This window comes from Notolepis coatsorum, assembly GCF_963971535.1.
Source record: "Notolepis coatsorum genome assembly, chromosome: 5".
NCBI lineage: Eukaryota > Metazoa > Chordata > Actinopteri > Aulopiformes > Paralepididae > Notolepis > Notolepis coatsorum.
Window position 1 is genome coordinate 121,005,905 of NC_140169.1, and position 12,190 is coordinate 121,018,094.

A 12,190-nucleotide genomic window follows, 5' to 3' on the forward strand; every position below is an offset into this window, starting at 1 on the left:
ACGCAACAAAGAACCATGGGATATGGAGTTTATATTCATTGTCAGCTTCACCAGCTGATTCATAATTATTTTCTCAATTAAATGGTCACAGTTGACCTTTATCACATGAGATCAAAATAAAACTGCTGCTATTTTTTTAAAGTTTATACTGAGTTATCTCAGGCTATGTATCTTTATTTTAAATATTTAGCGCGATTCATTTTTTTTTAGTTAGTCTTTACAATTTCAACATAGAATTTGATTACAAAGTTGCAATGTGACCTCTGTTCACATATTTCTTTATTCTAGTAGGCCTACATTTTAATTGTACATTGTCAGAATGCAGGTAGGTGAATTCCAATGGGTGAAGGCAATCACAGAGACAGAGAGTGTTTACTCTTGAACAGGTTCGACTTTAATAGTAAGAACACAGAGTAAATTCTAAGAGAGAACAAGTGCTAATAGCACAAGTGTAAAATAAGGTAAATGGGAGCTTATTGGAGGTCCAGAGTAGAACCGTCCGCGTTATCCCCGAACGCAATTAGTGAAGACCTGACAATGGACAAGCAGAAGAGAGGTATGTTACATAGAGACAAAATACCAACATTCCACACACACCCCCGTGACAGCCAATCAGGAACCACCCCTAAGTGACAGCACTAATTGACAGGGAAATGACAGGTGACAAGCCCAGTGACATATGCCAGGAATGTGGGTGGTCACCGACCGAGGTCGGTGTCCAGAACGTAACAGTACCCTCCCCCGACGAACGGCACCAGACGTTCACCTAGGAGCCTCGGGATTCAGCCGCCGGAAATCAACGATCAGGCTGGGATCTAAAATATCCCTTTGAGGCACCCAAGAACGCTCTTCTATCCCGTACCCCTCCCAATCCACCAAGAACTGAAACCCCCTACCCCTCCGCCTACAACCCAGTATCCTCCGCACCGTGTAAATGGGTTGACCGCCAATAAACCGGGGCGGAGGAACCACAGGCAGTGGCGGGGCCAAGGGCGATGAGAGGAATGGCTTCAACAGGGACACATGAAACGTCGGATGAACCCTCATAGAGCTCAGAAGTCGTAGCTTGTAAGCCACTGGATTAACCCGATGAATCACTTTAAATGGTCCTATAAAGCGAGGAGCCAGCTTCTTGGATTCCACCCGGAGAGGGAGATCCCGGGTGGAAAGCCAAACCCGCTGCCCTGGACGGTAAACTGGAGCCGGACGACGCTTACGGTTAGCCTGCCGTTGGGTACTAACCGAAACCTTCTGTAGCGCCTTCCGAACCTGTTTCCACGTCCTGCGACAGCGAGCCACATGTGCCTGGGCCGAGGGCACCTCCGCCTCCTGCTCCTGCTCGGGAAACAGAGGAGGTTGAAAACCATACTGGCACTGAAAGGGAGACATACCGGTAGAAGAGGAGAGAAGGGTATTATGCGTGTACTCAGCCCAAGCCAACCTCCTACTCCACGTTGCCGGACTACCGGCAACGTAACACCTCAAGACCCCCTCCAAATCCTGGTTGACCCTCTCCGTCTGCCCGTTCGACTGTGGATGGAACCCAGACGACAGACTGACAGAGGCGCCGAGGCCGGCGGCAAACGCCTTCCAGAACCTGGAGGCGAACTGAGGACCCCGGTCCGACACGATATCTACTGGCAGCCCGTGGACCCGAAAGACATGCTGTATAATTAAATCAGCAGTCTCCCGGGCCGAAGGAAGCTTGGGGAGAGGGACAAAGTGAGCCGCCTTAGAGAACCGATCCACCACCACCAAGATGGTGGTGAATCCGTCCGAAAGGGGAAGACCAGAAATAAAGTCCAGAGATATGTGTGACCAGGGTCGTTTAGGAATAGGGAGTGGTCGGAGGAGACCCGCCAGTGCCCGTCGAGAGGTCTTACTACGTGCGCACACCGGACAGGCCGCCACAAAGGAACGCGTATCCCCCTCCACTGTCGGCCACCAGAACCTCCTACGGATAAATTCCAGGGTCCTGGTTGCCCCTGGGTGGCTGGTGAGGGATGACGCATGTGCCCACTGTAGCAAGCGTGAGCGTGCCACCTTGGGAACATACGACCGTCCCGGAGGACCCCCACCAGGATCGGGCTCCCGCGTTAGCGCCGACCGTACCACCTTCTCTATGCCCCAAGACACGGGTGCCAAAATCAAGGCCGGTGGAATAATGGGATGGGGCTGCTCCTCCCGCCCAGGAAGATCAAACTGGCGCGACAACGCGTCAGGTTTGATATTCTTGGAGCCGGGTCTATAGGAGATGGTATATCGAAATCGTGTGAAGAACAACGTCCACCTGGCCTGGCGAGCGTTAAGGCGTTTAGCCCCTTGGATGTAAGCCAAGTTCTTATGATCAGTCCAAATAATGAAAGGATGTGCCGCCCCCTCCAACCAATGTCTCCACTCCTCCAGTGCCAATTTGATCGCCAATAACTCCCGATTACCCACGTCGTAATTACGCTCGGCTGGTGACAGACGGCGAGAAAAAAAAGCACACGGGTGCACTTTCCCATCCTTTAAGCATCTCTGAGAGAGCACCCCCCCCACCGCGACGTCAGAGGCATCCACCTCCACAATGAACGGAACCTCCGCGTCATGGCGGATCAATACAGGAGCGGATGTAAAACGACGTTTAAGATCGCAGAAGGCCGACTCAGCCCTAGGCGACCATTCAAAGCCAGGGAGAGAGGCCTTAGTGAGAGCTGTTAAGGGATTGGCTAAGGCGCTAAAATTGCGAATAAAGCGCCTGTAAAAATTTGCAAAGCCCAAAAACCGTTGTAACCCCTTGAGCGACGAAGGCCGTGGCCAGTCCAAAACTGCACTCACCTTGGCTGGATCCATGCGCAGATCGCCCTTCGTCAACACAAAGCCCAGGAAGGACACGGTGTCCGTGTGAAACACACACTTCTCAGCCTTAACGAATAGTTGATGCTTGAGGAGACGGTCTAGCACCTCCCGAACGTGCATTTGGTGTTGCACCATATCGCGAGAAAAAATCAGGATATCATCTAAGTAGACAAACACCGACACCCCAATCAAGTCTCGCAGCACGTCGTTAACCAGGGCTTGGAAGACTGCCGGAGCATTAGCCAAACCAAAGGGCATGACCAAATACTCATAGTGCCCATTGGGTGTGTTAAATGCAGTCTTCCACTCGTCTCCCTCTCTAATCCTGACCAGGTTGTATGCATTACGTAAGTCAAGTTTAGAAAAGACCTGTGCCCCCTGTAAGCACTCAAAGGCCGTGTCCATGAGGGGTAAAGGATATCGGTTCTTGATGGAAACGTCATTCAATCCCCTATAATCAATGCATGGGCACTGATCCCCATCCTTTTTATCAACAAAAAAGAAGCCAGCGCCGGCAGGGGAAGTGGAAGGGCGTATGTGCCCCGCAAGCAATGCCTCCTCTATGTAGGTGTTCATGGCCAAGGTTTCGGGGCGTGAGAGAGAGAACATTCGCCCGCGAGGCGGGGAGGTACCGGGTAGAAGATTAATGGGACAGTCGTATGATCTATGAGGCGGAAGTGCTTTAGCACGCGTCTTGCTAAAAACGTCCGCCAGGTCCCAATAGATCTCAGGCACCCCTATTAAATCGGGATTAGAGGGTAGATCAGAATCTGCCACGCTCCCCACCATCCTGGAGAAAGAGGGAGGAGACAAAAGAGAAGAGGGGGGGGGAGACAAGGGTTTGGGCAAACTCCCGCTGACGATCGACTTGACGTCGGCCGCCGTTGAGAGTTCGCCCGTGCTCCAATTAATGACACGAACACATGACGACAACCAGGGATGACCCAACACCATGACAGAATAGGGGGAAAAGATGACAAAAAATGTAACCCATTCCCACTCCCCACCCTCCACCCGGATGTGTAAGGGAACTGTGCGCTGGGTGACGCTCCCACTGCCCAGAGGCCGACCGTCCAGGGCATAAACTGGTAAGGGAACCGCTAAATCCTCCACTGGGGTTCCCCACTCCTTCACCAATCCCACGTGAATAAAATTGCCCGCCGCCCCTGAGTCAATGAGAGCCTTAGTTCCCCTAATGTCACCCCCACAGTTGATCGCCACCTCAAAAAATGTACGAGAATCCGTGGTTTTGGCAGGAATGAGCCCACCTGCTGGCGCCTTTTCGAAGCCCGACGGTGCACCTTCCATCCCCGATTGGCGCCGAGCCGATACAGCCTGGACCCGACAGCTGCCGAAGCGGTGACCGGTGCGGCCGCACCGGAAGCAGCGTCGCTCTTTGATGAAGCGCTGCCTCTCGTCGTCCAAGAGCGACAGCGCTCCAAGCTGCATGGATTCATCACCCAGTGGCCCACTCGTGTAATGCATGGAATTATCAACACCAGGAGCAGAAGGAAAACATACCTGGGGCTGGGTGTTGTTGACATGCTCCTTCTCCCTCTCCCGGTGCCGATTATCCATCTTGATGGTGGTGTTGATCAGCACTTCCAGCTGCTCTGGGATCTCACGCGCGGAGAGAGCATCTCGCATCCGCGCTGAGAGTCCCCTGACGAACAGAACCACGCAGACGTTCTCCGCCCAAGCTGTCTCCCGAGCCAAGATCCGAAAATTGATAGCATAAGCTGCGACCGTGCGGAGGCCCTGCCGGCAGTCGAGAAGACGACCACCAGCCTCGAAGATCGAGAGTACCCGGGAAGTATCGAATACTCTTCTCAATTCCCGGGTAAAGGCGTCCAGACTGTCGCAGATTATCGCCCCTGCCTCTAATTCCGCCGTAGCCCAGGAGAGAGCTTGACCGGTGAGCAGTGTGATAATATACGCTACCTGCGCTGTCTCCGATGGAAATTATCGTGGTTGCAGCCGGAAAACGAGTAGACACTGGGTGATGAATTCCCGACAACCATCCGGTGATCCGTCATAGCGAGCGGGCGCCTGCAGATGTGGTTCGCGGGACCGCTCCTGGACCCCGAACACCCCCCGACTCTCCTCTGCGTGGAGCGCTGCTTCTCCCGCCGCCGACTGAACACCAGCCACTCCTTCTTGGGCTTGTCGGGCTGTGGCCAACGCCGACTGCGCCACCGCTTGGGATGATCCGACGACCCCATTGAGTCGGATTAACTCGGCGCTGACCAGCTGCTGATGTTCCTCCATCCGTGTCTGGGCTGCTCCCTGCGTCCGGAGCATCTCCATGATGGCCTCCATGGAATTCTGATGGTCAGGTCTTCTGTCAGAATGCAGGTAGGTGAATTCCAATGGGTGAAGGCAATCACAGAGACAGAGAGTGTTTACTCTTGAACAGGTTCGACTTTAATAGTAAGAACACAGAGTAAATTCTAAGAGAGAACAAGTGCTAATAGCACAAGTGTAAAATAAGGTAAATGGGAGCTTATTGGAGGTTCAGAGTAGAACCGTCCGCGTTATCCCCGAACGCAATTAGTGAAGACCTGACAATGGACAAGCAGAAGAGAGGTATGTTACATAGAGACAAAATACCAACATTCCACACACACCCCCGTGACAGCCAATCAGGAACCACCCCTAAGTGACAGCACTAATTGACAGGGAAATGACAGGTGACAAGCCCAGTGACATATGCCAGGAATGTGGGTGGTCACCGACCGAGGTCGGTGTCCAGAACGTAACAGTACATAGTTTTTTATGAGTTTTGATTGTTTTGATTGCTTTAATAATAATAATAATAAATTGTATTTGTATTGCACTTTTCGTTCACTAGGATCCCAAAGTGCTACAGGGTTAAAACATATTTTTTTTTAATAATTATTAATAATAATAAAAATTAAATACATAATAAAAATTAAATAAAAATAGAACATAGTTAAAAACATAGTATAAACAGAAAATTAAAGACAACAGCACAAGAAAAATTTAAATCACAAGAAAAAAGAAAAAGCTAGCAATCAAAGGCCTTTTGAAACAGATAGGTTTTCAGACCTGCTTTAAAAGAGTCCAGGCTCTGTGGTGCCCTCAGCGGATGGGGAGGCTGTTCCACAGGCGTGGTGCAGCCGAGCAGAAGGCTCGGTCACCCATGGTGCAGAGCCGGGTACTGGGGACCCGAAGGAGCAGGCTACCTGCAGATCTGAGGGTACGTGTGGAGGATTGTGGAGTGATGAGTTCCTGAAGGTATGGGGTGCGTGTCCATTTATGCAGTTATGGGTGAGCAGCAGGATTTTGTAGTTGATCCGGGATGAGACGGGGAGCCAATGTAGTGAGTGGAGGATGGGGGTTATGTGCTCGTGTTTACGGACTCTCATCAGGATCCTGGCAGCGCTGTTTTGGATGTACAGTATTGCAGCTTTTGGATGCCCTTTCTTGTGTTATAATCAATCTTTAAGGAAAACCATCCCCCATAAATCACACTGCTTGTGACCATAATAGATGTTGAACTACCCTCCCAGAAGGCATGAAACAGTGAATAATTTTAAATCCTGCACTTTACACAAGAAGCAGACTGTCAAAATGGCCTAAAAATCTCTAGTTTATTAGGCCTACATACAGTCATATGTTTATATTGCACTGTAAAATATCATAAATTATATCATCTTGCATGTTCAAGTAAACATTTTTCATTGTTTTTTGTTGAATCAACTAAATTCATAATGATGACAACTAAATTATGTAAACTTGATTAAATGGTTGTAAACTAGATATCTAATATTCACACTCTCCTGTTTAGTTCATTCAACTATAAGCCAATTATAGTCAATCTTTTAAGGAAACCCGTCCCCCATGAATCAAATTATAGATTTTCTTATCTTGTTATATGTCCTGGTTGCTACTATAGTTACTAGGCTACTAAATCATTTTGTGTCTTCCACTGTCTTAAATGTATACTTGCACAGTTGATGCGCACACACACACACACACACACACACATTTAGAATCTTTATTTATGTCCACATAAAGACAATGTTTAAAGGACACAAATATTATCAGTGCACTTGTACATTGTGGGTTATTCTGATATGCCCAAATTGACAATGGCAACCAAAGTTACACACACACATGGGTGATGAACCTGACAAGCAACACACACCTCATGGATACAGATAGCAGCGTCTTCTCCAAATTGCGCGGCTGCCAATAATTGCTGACACTGAGCAATATCTTGCTAATTGTTTGGCTCTTCTCTTCGGAAGACCGGCCATCTGAAGGCCTCTAACACCCAACTTATGAACATGACCCAGGCTTCCAAATATGAAGACTAAAAGTTTACAGTTGTAGCCGAGTTGTGATATGGTATGCTCTAACAGTTGATACTTTAACATTTTGGTTGTAAAGGCTGCCTCTAGACGTATAACGTACAGCCAACTTCCAGGATGAGAACCTCTCTGTTATTCTCATTAACAACAACAACATCTGGGGTGTTTGCTGAAATATCCGAGAACAGTGAATTGTCCCTACACAGATTGAACATAATATGGCTTCACACTGGTGTGCTTATACAGCTTATATGTTGCAGGTGACCCGAGTGTGGAACTGACACTGTCTGCAATCAGATCCATGATCCTATCATGCCTACAAATGTAGAGCCCTTTGTATGACAGCCATTGAGTATGTGAGACATGGTTTCTGTTGTCTGTTTGTGACCATGGTGTATAGAATAGAATAGAAATACTTTTATTATCCCGTGGCCGTGGGAAATTTGACACTGCAAATCGCTCAACATTTAAACATTTAGACAGGACAGGTCACGAATTAGAATAATAACACAATCAATCAAGTTGCCTAGGATAAGAGTAGAGTAAAATAGAATAAAAATGAAATAAAATATACAGAAATAAATACAGTAAAAATATACTGAGCATGGGGGAAGGGGGGGGGTACAGGTAGTAAAAAACAACACAGCAGTGTAAACAATTTGGTCAATATAATTTAACTATCTAACTAAATGAAATATATATTCACAGTATTCACAGTGTCACATAAGGTGCAGTATGCTTCAGGTGTATTGTCCTCCTTGGGTTCCTATTAATCCAAGGTCAATGTCTGGCAGCCGTCGCTGCCCCCTGTTTTGGAGCCTGGAGGCCGCTAGTCGCGGCCTCCTGCCACTATTGAGCTGCCGCTCTGTGCTCAGTGATGCAGTGAGGCACAGTGATGCATTGTATAGTCTGATGGCTGTTGGGATGAAGGACTTCCTGTGCCGTTCAGTGCTGCATTTGGGTAGTGTGAGCCTAGCACTGAACATGCTCCTCCTGTCAGCCAAGTCTGTGTATAGTGGGTGGGTGGGGTTTTCCCTGATGGCCTGGAGCTTAGCAAGGCTCCTCCTCTCCGCCACCCTCGCTAGAGAGTCCAGCTCCACCCCAACCACGCTGCTGGCCTTCCTGACCAGCTTATCCAGCCTGGTTGTGTCCACTGCTCTCAGTCTGCTGCCCCAGCAGGTCACAGCGTACAAGAAGGCGCCCGCCACCACCGACTCATAGAACATCCTTGTACAGACATTGAAGGATCTCAGCCTTCTGAGGAAGTAGAGTCGGCTCTGGCCCTTCTTGTATAGTGCCTCTGCATGTTTTGACCCGTTCAGTTTGTTGTCGATGTGCACACCGAGGTATTTGTACACCTCCACCATGTCCACATCAACTCCCCTGATGGAAATGGGGGTCACATGTGCACTCCTCCTCCTCCCCAGCAGTGTGGGCTATGACTGCCAGGGAACCAGATGGAAAGGTTGAGCTTCGATGGTAAAACCTGTAGACTAGCTTTTAAAGTAACACACACACACACAACATATGAATTTAATTACATAAATAATGAGTAGGAGTACGTTTTATTAAGCTGCAACTATTGCTAATCAAATATTAAACAATAGCACCACCTGCTGAATTAAAGGGGAACATCACCCAAATTAAGAATTCCAATATGTTATTTCCATGGCCCAGGAAAGTTCAATCAATGTTTGTGAATGGTGAGTTACACTCTGACAAAGCCAGAAACCAGAGAAATAAGACTCAAACGTGTGATCTCATCAGGTATAAAGTCAAGAGCTGCTCCATAAACAATGAATGGAAAACTGATTTTGTGGACACAGAATATTTGAATTGTTATACTCAAATTAGCTTTATTCTGTGTTTTCACTTCAGAAACTGAAAATGTATCCATATACACAGAACATCCCCCTTTACCATCTTACCCAATTCATTGTCTATGGAGCAACTTCAGACTTTATACTTGATGACATCACAAGTTATGCTTGAGTTTTAGCATTCTAGTTTTTTGTTGTAACTAATATTTTTGGACTGTGTTAGACCATAGGAATAATATGTATGAATTCTTAAATTGGGTGTAGTTCTCCTTTAAATATGAAATCCATTGTGTGGCCAGTAATTCATTAATCTTACCGCAGGGGAGGTGAGAAGATGTGTTTCTCACAGTGGAAGATGAGACAATTCCATAGATTTCCCATAGGATGAATTCTATCCACTCATATGTCCTCTCATATAATGCAAAAAGGGCTGTAGCCTGTAATGTGGCCACATGTCAGCTGCACTGCAACAGTCACATGCACAGAGGAACTAATGGGGGCCTTGAACCAGTCTCAACATCTTTAGCATGCAACCCACAAAAGATCATCCTAAAATGTTATTTTTTGTGTGTATTCAAGATAATATAAGAGATAAGATAAGATTATCCTTTATTAATCCCCTTGGGGAAATTCAGGTGTCAAAGCAGCATGAGGGTGGATACAGAGCTTCACAGTCCTATACAGTCCAGTATCTATATACACTATAGATACAATATAAAATATAAATACAAATACAATATAAAAAGTACAAAAATAGTCCAGTGAGTGCACGTGGATATGAGTCTCGAGTTCTCACGTCCCGAGTATGATAGTTCTCCTGACCACAGAGCCGGACGTCCGAGCCCTTGGTTAGAGAGCCTGATGGCTTCCGGACCAGCCCAGGCGGTTTGTGGTGTGTCAGGGGGGATGAGTCTTTGGCTGAATGGCTAGCTCCTCATAGAGGGGGTGGGAGGGGTTCTCTCTGGTGGCTTCTATAGCTTTTTCCTCATTCCTCCCCATCATCATCTTCATTTAAACCAGGCCAGGACATTCATGGAGGGTAAAACACCACACCCACTCACACACCCCACCTCCCCCATTCACTTAAATGGTTTTAGCAGCAGGAGTGCTATTTCTCTGGGTTAAACCCTTGCCTCTCAAACAGCGGGTCATGCTCTAGTAACAACTTCCTTTTTATAACAGTCTGAGGGATTACTAGGGGTTCCCAAAACGCTCATGCCAATGACTCAATTTAAAATACTACACAATAGCCAGCAAGGACATTCATCTGATAAGACCTTAGAGGATTTGGTACAGAATGTTGCATAATAGTCTATACCAGTGGTTCTCCAAGCCACAGGAGTTCATAAAAATGTCTACAAACATTATTTATGGTTGTCTAATAATTTAATCAAGATGCTTTCTTCTAATCTAGATGCCCTTTCTTGTGTTATAATCAATCTTTAAGGAAAACCATCCCCCATAAATCACACTGCTTGTGACCATAATAGGTGTTGAACTACCCTCCCAGAAAGCATGAAACAATGAATAGTTTTAAATCCTGCACTTTACACAAGAAGCAGATGTTTGACTGTCAAAATGATTAATCATATCTCTAGTGTATTAGGCCTACATACAGTCACATGTCAATCTGTAATTAAGGAAAACCCCCATGAATCAAATTAAATAAGAAATTATAGACTTAGCCAAGGCATTCGATTCAGTTGACCACAAGACCCTTCTGGGTAGGCTCTCCAGCATTGGTTTAAACGTTATCCCCCACCTGCTGCAACTGGTTTGCCAGCTACCTTACTAACCGGATCCAACAGGTCAAGACAGAGAATATCCTGAATAGTCTGAGCCACTTGCCATCACTAAAGGGATGCCTCAGGGCTCAATCTTGGGTCCTACCCTGTTCTCCATTTATATTAATGATGTGGCGAAGGCTGCAGGCAGCTCTCGGATCCACCTTTATGCTGATGACACCATCCTGTATGCTTCTGGCCCTTCTCTCCATTCCACGGCCTCCACTCTTCAAGACAGTCTCACTTCCATCCAGCAGTCCTTTCATAACCTCCACCTTCGGCTTAACACTAAGAAGACCAAATGCATCTTATTCGATCGCAAAAAAGAAAACCCCCAGCCCCCCCAAGATCCTTTGCGCTAATGACACTGAACTGGAGTTTGTCAAGTCCTACAAATATCTAGGGCTTTGGCTGGACTCTTCCCTTTCTTTCTCCGTTCACATTAACAGTCTTCAGTCTAAAGAAGGTGCGGCACGGTGGTGTATTGGTTAACACTGTCGCCTCACAGCAAGAAGGTCCAGGGTTTGATTCCCGTTTGGGGACCAGGTTTCCGCGTTGCCAGGTACCCAGGTGGGGTATCTCCCAGGCCTTTCTGTGTGGAGTTTGCATGTTCTCCCCGTGCTTGCAAGGGTTTCCCCCCGATAAGATAAACCCAATGGAAAAACATGCACAACAGATCACTGACGCTGTCGCGTCCTTGACGAAGACGGGGAGGAGCACTTGGATTGGTCCCCGGGCGCGGTACCTTGCCGACACCCTGTCTGCTCCCGGCTGCCCTTGGGGGGAAGGACGACGGGATGGGTTAAGCGCAGATCTCAATCGCATCGGCAACCCTGAGAAAAAGACAATGCATGTGTGTGTGTGTATTCCTGTGTGTGTGCCGCCCATTGCATGTCCCATGTCGTTGCATGCCGAATAAAGACACTCTAAAGAGGTCCTGCATTATTAAAGTGAAAGCCAGACTGGCATTTCTCTTCCATAATAAAGCTTCATTCACACGCTCCGCAAAACTCACCCTTGTAAAGATGACTGTCTTGCCCATCCTGGACTATGGTGATGTAATTTACAAAATGGCTTAAAAGACGGCTCTACATAAATTGGACACTCTTCACCATTCTGCCATCCGCTTTGCCACCAATGCACCCTTTAATACACATCACTGTGACCTTTACAAACTGCTTGACTGGCCCTCCCTCCACACCCACCGACTCCAATATTGGTTCCACTCCATTTACATTGGTACCTCCACCTTTCTCTTAGCACTTATGGCACAAGATCAAGCAAACTCATCAAATTAAACATCCCAAGATCCAAGACCACCTTTGGCCGAAACTCCACTTTGCAGCAGCGTATGACTGGAACGCCTTTCAAGACACCCTTAAACTTACAGCTCTTACTTCACTGACTG